Below are 6,436 nucleotides of genomic sequence, written 5' to 3'. Positions count from 1 at the left end.
TGTAGCTATCTTGAACCCACACTCTCAAATTTCCTCTTAAACCCTTACACTTGGTTCCAGCTTCCAACTCCTTCTCTGACAGGCTGTCCACACTACTGTTTGTAATGCCTCCTCTTTTGGGCCTGGGACCATTTTCTTTCTTGAATACATCTTTGTGAAATAGCTCTGGATATTTTTACATTAAAGACATTATACACACACAAGTTGTTGCTACCGTTGGCATTGAGAGAAAGTAAGTCAAAGCTGAACACCAGCAACTTGCATGAAGGATTGGAACAAAAATTTGTTGAAGAAATTAATGGAGGCTTCTGGGGAATGAACTGTGACTGTGATCTAAACCCTGTGGTAAACAAGGAATGGAACCTGAGGGGACACAGTGATCTCATGGTATTATTATGAGACTATTAATCCAAAGACCTGAGTAATGTTCTGGGACTTGGGTTTGAATCCAGCCACGATACATGACCAAATTTGAACTTAATAAAAATTCGGAATTGGGAGTCTAATGATGACCATGAACCCATTTTCAAGTGTTGGGAACACCCATCTGGTTTACTGATAACACAGTGTGGAGCTGGAGGAACACATAGGCCAGGCAGCATCAGAGGAGCAGGAAAGCTGACGTTTTGGGTCGGGACCCTTCTTCAGAAATGGGGGAGGGGGAAGGGAGCTGGGAAATAAATAGAGAGAGGAGGAGTGGGGCTGGGGAAGGTAAGTGGGATGGTGATAGGTGAATGCAGGTAGGCAGTGGTGGGGATTGGTCAGTGAGGTGGGAGAAGACAGACAGGTCAAGGAGGCGGGGATGAGAAGGAGGATTGGTCATGGGACGAGGCCGGAGGTGGGGAGATTTTGAAACTAGTAAAGTCCACATTTGAGACCATTGGGCTGTGGGCTCCCAAGGCGGAATATGAGGTGCTGCTCCTCCAGTTTGCGGGAGGTGTCATTGTGACACTGGAGGAGGCCCAGGATGGACATGTCACCCAGAGAGTGGGAGGGGGAGTTGAAGTGGGTTTGCGAGTGGAAGGTGTTGTCGTCTATCACGAACATCTGGGGCACTAATGTCATTTAGGGAAGGAAATCCTTACCTGGTCTAGCCTACGTGTGACTCCAAACTCACAGATCTGCAGTTGACCCTTAATTAACCTTTGGGCAACAAATACTGTCAGGGACCCACACATTGTCTAAATGAGTTAAAATAAAGTAGATAAGCAAGGTTGTCTTTTGCAGTCTAGATATCTCTCTTAGCATGGTTTAACTTAGCATTGCAAATTCTATCGAGTGTTCACAACACTCTAATTATAGGATTCAGCGTCTGTTTTCCAATTGCAGCTCCCATTGAACCATATTGGGAATTGTTGGGATGATTTGGTATAAGGTGCTGCAGTGAAACCTGCTGGTGAAGTATCAGTATTGCAGGAAGAGGACGGCCAAATCCTGGGGACAGCATTAACAGATGAGGCGAAATTCCAAGAGCGGAGGTTTCAGCTTCAGAAATAGTTTGGCAATTCTCTCTAATATCTAGATTACAATAAGGTAGAAAGGTTTATTAGGCATTTTGAAACAGCAGGAACTCTGTCTTTTGTTGGGGAAGGTAAAGTGTGGTACAAAAGATGCCCCCAATTTAGCGACAGAAGGGTCACAGCATTACCTGCACTTATATCAAACCTTTTAACGGCTACAGAGTGACTAACGTGCTTTACAGATGATGAAGTACTTTTGAAGTATGGCCTTTGTCATGATTTCAGGTGCACAGCAGCCAATTTGCACACAACAAATCCCCACCCCCATAAACGCCATTGTAGTCTCTTTTCCCAAGGTTGATTAAGAGATAAATCCACTGTGGCCATATTTTCCCCTCCTGAATGAGATCATGACACAGATGGGCAGGAAATTAAAAATGACTGCGACAGCATGGGGCCAGTAACCCCACCCTCACAGATCCTTCCTCAGAACTCACCCCTAGGGAAGAAGTGGACAATTGAACTTCTTGTGAGACTTTATTTAAAGCCAGTGTCCAGATAAAAATTGGTATGTTCTTGGAGAAGGGCCGACAGTTGTGTTGGACCAGCTGTACAGAAGTGAGGACCACATGAAACCTCCCCAATTCGAGGGGTTGTCATCCTCCTGGCATTAGATGAGCATCAGGACTACAGGCAAGAACTCCACCTGAGCATTAGGTAAGGTGCAAATGGAAATGGTGCAGTGTGGTAGCACAGTGGTTAGCACTGCTGCCTCACAGTGCCAGGGACCAGGGTTCAATTCCACCCTCAGGCAACTGCTATGTGTGGATTCTGCATGTGCTCCCCGTGTCTGCGTGGGTTTCCTATAGGTGCTCCAATTTCCTCCCACAGTCCAAAGATATGCTGGTTAAGTGGATTGGCCATGCTAAATTGACCTGTAACATTGAGAGATGCGCAGATTAGGTGGGATAGCCATGGTTTAAAATCTCCTTGTGGTTATTACAGGGATGGGATGTTCTTCAGACGTTTGGTGCAGATTGTATGGGCTGAATGGCATCTTTCTGTACTGTAGGGATTCTATGATAAAAGAACAATGTGCCCTCATTAATTAAATCTTTTGGAAATGAGGAGTAGCAGCTTGCACAAGGAGGACAGGTTACAGTACATCAAGAAGTCAGAGGAGAAGGACAAGACTATCGTCTGACCTTGGGATCTAAAGGCAGGGATCCAGTGCTGAAAGAACATGCAAATTATCTCTGGGATGGTGATAATAGCCTTCATTGAGGTGGCAGCCATGATTTTTGTGGTGAGTTCCTGGTGTGGAGTTTGAACTCATCGCTTTCTGATTCAGAAGGAAAATCCTGAGAGACAGTGGACATCAGTGGCTCTGGCCCAGGAAGGGGAAGCGTAGCCCAGGTTTCCTACTCCTGCCTCTGTTTGAACATTTGTGAGTGTAAGTTTGAGGCAGAGACTGTGTGGTTATAACTTGTCTGATGATTAAACACTCACACAAAGAACAGCTCAGGTATCTGTGAGCACTGGCCAGCTATTCAACCAAAACTCAGTCAAGGATACATAGTTCATTTTATTTTTAAACTGAAGATAAACAAGTTCCCAATAAATGGGCACGGTCATATATGGTCACACAATGTAAGACCAACCTTATTTCAGTACTCTCCCATTACAAATTACAATTTGATTCAGTCCTTTAAATATATCCACCATAAACGCAGAAAAGTTTCAATTCTCCACAGCTCATCTTCCTTGTCAAAGCTTATACATTGCTTTCATTGGCCTTTACAGCACCTTATGGAATGTTAGCACCTTTCATACCTTTGAAAGCATTGTACAGAAGGTTTGAATTATTATGCAAGGGATGGAGGGATATGGACCAAGGGCAGGCAGAAGGGAATAATTTAGTTTGGTGTCTTGATCGGCACAATACCATGGGGCAAAGGGGCTGTTTGTATGCTGTACGATTCTGTGTTGTATGTTCCATGATGACACCAAATCTGCTATTTAATACAAGTGCAGTTCTGATACAAAATGCCACAGATTAGGTCATCTGTTCAACCTCTCTGATAAAGTGAAGGGAATCTTTCATTTTTATTATATATTATTATCCCAAAAGTATATGGTCAACAGTGAAGCATAGGGAAACGATGTTCCAATGATTTTCAGAGACAATGTAGTACTTGTGACGTTCATTCACTGTTATCATGAAGGAAATGAGACAGCCAATTTTTAGTGCTGTAAGCAATGAGATAATGACCTAATAATTTGTATTAATTAGTGATGCTGAGGCTAGGACACTGGGGAGAACTCTCTCAATCAATTTCAAAATGCCTCACAGGTTCTTTATGTCATACTGGAGGGCAGGCTGTTTATTATGTGAGTTAAAATATAATACTACCAACAGTGTAGCACCCCATTCAGAATACCACTATGGTGTCGTTGTAGATTAGGGGCTCAAGACTCCAAAGTGATTCTTGAACTAACTGCCACTCAACTCAGACCCTGGTTTAAAACAAAGAGTCCAGGTGCTGCAGAAAATTACGTTATCTGATTAATAAAATGCCCATTGTTGACTTTGTATGGATCTCAAAGTTGGACTCCATACAATGTTCAGGCCACATAAGGTTGGGTGGCTCAGTGGTTAGCACTGTTGCCTTATAGTGCCAGGGACCTAGGTTTGATTGGGTGACTGTCTGTATGGAGTTTGCACATTCAGCCCATATCTGTGTGGGTTTCCTTTGGGTGCTGTGGTTTCCTCCCACAGTCCAAAGATGTGCTGTTTAGGTCAACTGGCCATGCTAAATTGCTCATAGTGTCTAGGGATGTGTAGGCTAGGTGGATTAGCCAAGGGAAATGTAGGGTGGTGGGTCTGGATGGGATACTCTCCAGAGGGTCACTGTGGACTCAATGGGCTGAATGGTCTGCTTGTGCCCTTGTGGGGATTTTATGCTGCTAAACTCAAATATATTGCTAACCAGCACAGTGACCACTCAGAGTTTTATAAGGGCTGATTGAACTAAATGCCTAGTTCCCTTTCCAAACCAGAACCCCGTTAAGGAATATTGGCATCCTGGAGAGGAGTGGTAATAGTATTAATTGATTTATGAAATATTCAATGAATATGATTTTGTATTGATGTTCAAAAACTTGGAGTAGTGTTTTCATTATCACACTATGCACCCAGTTTAACTATAACTGCTAGAGTCCAAACCATTTAACAATATTCATTATTTTCATTTGCGTTGTTTTAAAGCAGCACATAGTTGCAAGGATAATTTGGATTTAATATTTCCCCTACCATAGTAAAACATTTGCAAGGTGTTTAACTGGAGTGAAATCAGACCAAAGTTGATTCAAAGACAACGCAGGTTACATTAGGGGACAGGAAAATGATAGGTTTAAAAGCTCTTCTGAAAGTGCGGGGATGAGGAATTGAACTTTAAGAAAGAATTCTAGAATTTTGAGTAGATATTGCTGAAGGTACAGCTTTCAACTTTGTATAAAGTCAGTGTGCGATGTGCAAGAGGCTAGAATTGGAGGATCATTGAAATCTTGGATTGTCATAGATCTAGGGATGGTTACAGAGATGGTGAAGGTTGGGACCTGAGAGGAATATTAATACAAGAAAGAGAATGTTAAATTTCAGATGTTGGTGAACTGAAAACTAATGTTTCAGCAAGCATGGGGCAATGGATAAACAGACATGGTGTGGGATAGGATATGGCCAGCTGAGGGTCTGATCAATTGAATTATATAGATGGAAGCAAGCAGGTCAGAAGATCACTGGACTAGTTGAGTTTGAAGGTAACAGCATATTTTAGATTGAGAATTTTTTATTGTGTCTGTCTTCCCAGAGGGTGCTTTTAAAAAGTCTGCACCAACTTAAGATGGAAAAAAAGAAATCTGACTTAGATTGAAATGGATACGGGTGGGTTAAGGGTTCTGATCCCAGAGAGCTAATTGGCAAATCGTTGTGTTGTCTGCAAATTTCTGCCCATTGGAGGTAAAAATTACATTGTTAATTATCAAGAAGGGGGAGAGATGGCAGCTATACCCAAAAAGTCCTGAAGGTGGAGCTCAACTTATTGATTCAAGGAAACTATAAAAGCAGCGAAAGCTTCAGAACTGAACATGAGGGCACTGTTTCTAAAATAAGCCTCGATGTTGTTTGGAGCAGGTACAGGTGAAAATGTAACCAAATATTCTGTTAAGTGCAGACTTTGGGGAATTTGTCAATTGATGCCAGAACATTGAAGGGTTCATCAGTATTTTGTTCATGTTGGTTTAAGTCACTTTGCACCAATGAACACTGTGCCTTCTGAATTGCATATCCAATAACATTTTCTAACATGTAACATGCTGCGTATTGATATTTGCAGGATCCCTTACTCTGAACATTTAGGAGATCCCTACCTTGTGTCATTGAGTGTGCCACTAAGTACTTGGTAAGATATGAAATGGAGTGACAGGGCCACAGAGTGTGTTACTTTAGTTCAGTATTTGACTGCTATGGTCCTGGGGACAAGGATGGTCCCGGAGGCATGAGGTGCTGTGAATAATGGGTTGCAGGTCACTCACTCTCCGAGAAAGAAAGAGAGAGAGAGAGAGATGCTTTTGTTCTAATGCATTTGACCATGTGAGGATAGGAAGCCTCCTGGTGGTTTTGTTTGCAATTTGTCTCCCTTCCTCTCTGACTCTCAAGATGTCTAGATACATATGATTATGTATAAGATGACTCCCTCTGCAATATAGTGGGACTAGTTTAGTTTGGGAACATGGTTGTTGTGTACTATATTGACTGAAGGGTCTACTTCTCTGACTCTATGCTGGGTGAGCATGGAGCTGAGACTGACATCAAGGATTAAGCTCACAATAAAGGATATTCTATTCCTCGTTTAACATTCTAGTGCAACACTGAGAGGGAAGTATTGTCAAACCATTGCCTTGTTTCAATGGGCTTG

The sequence above is a fragment of the Rhincodon typus genome, chromosome 12 (assembly GCF_021869965.1).
Source record: "Rhincodon typus isolate 14 chromosome 12, sRhiTyp1.1, whole genome shotgun sequence".
NCBI lineage: Eukaryota > Metazoa > Chordata > Chondrichthyes > Orectolobiformes > Rhincodontidae > Rhincodon > Rhincodon typus.
This window is presented reverse-complemented; position numbering follows the sequence as displayed.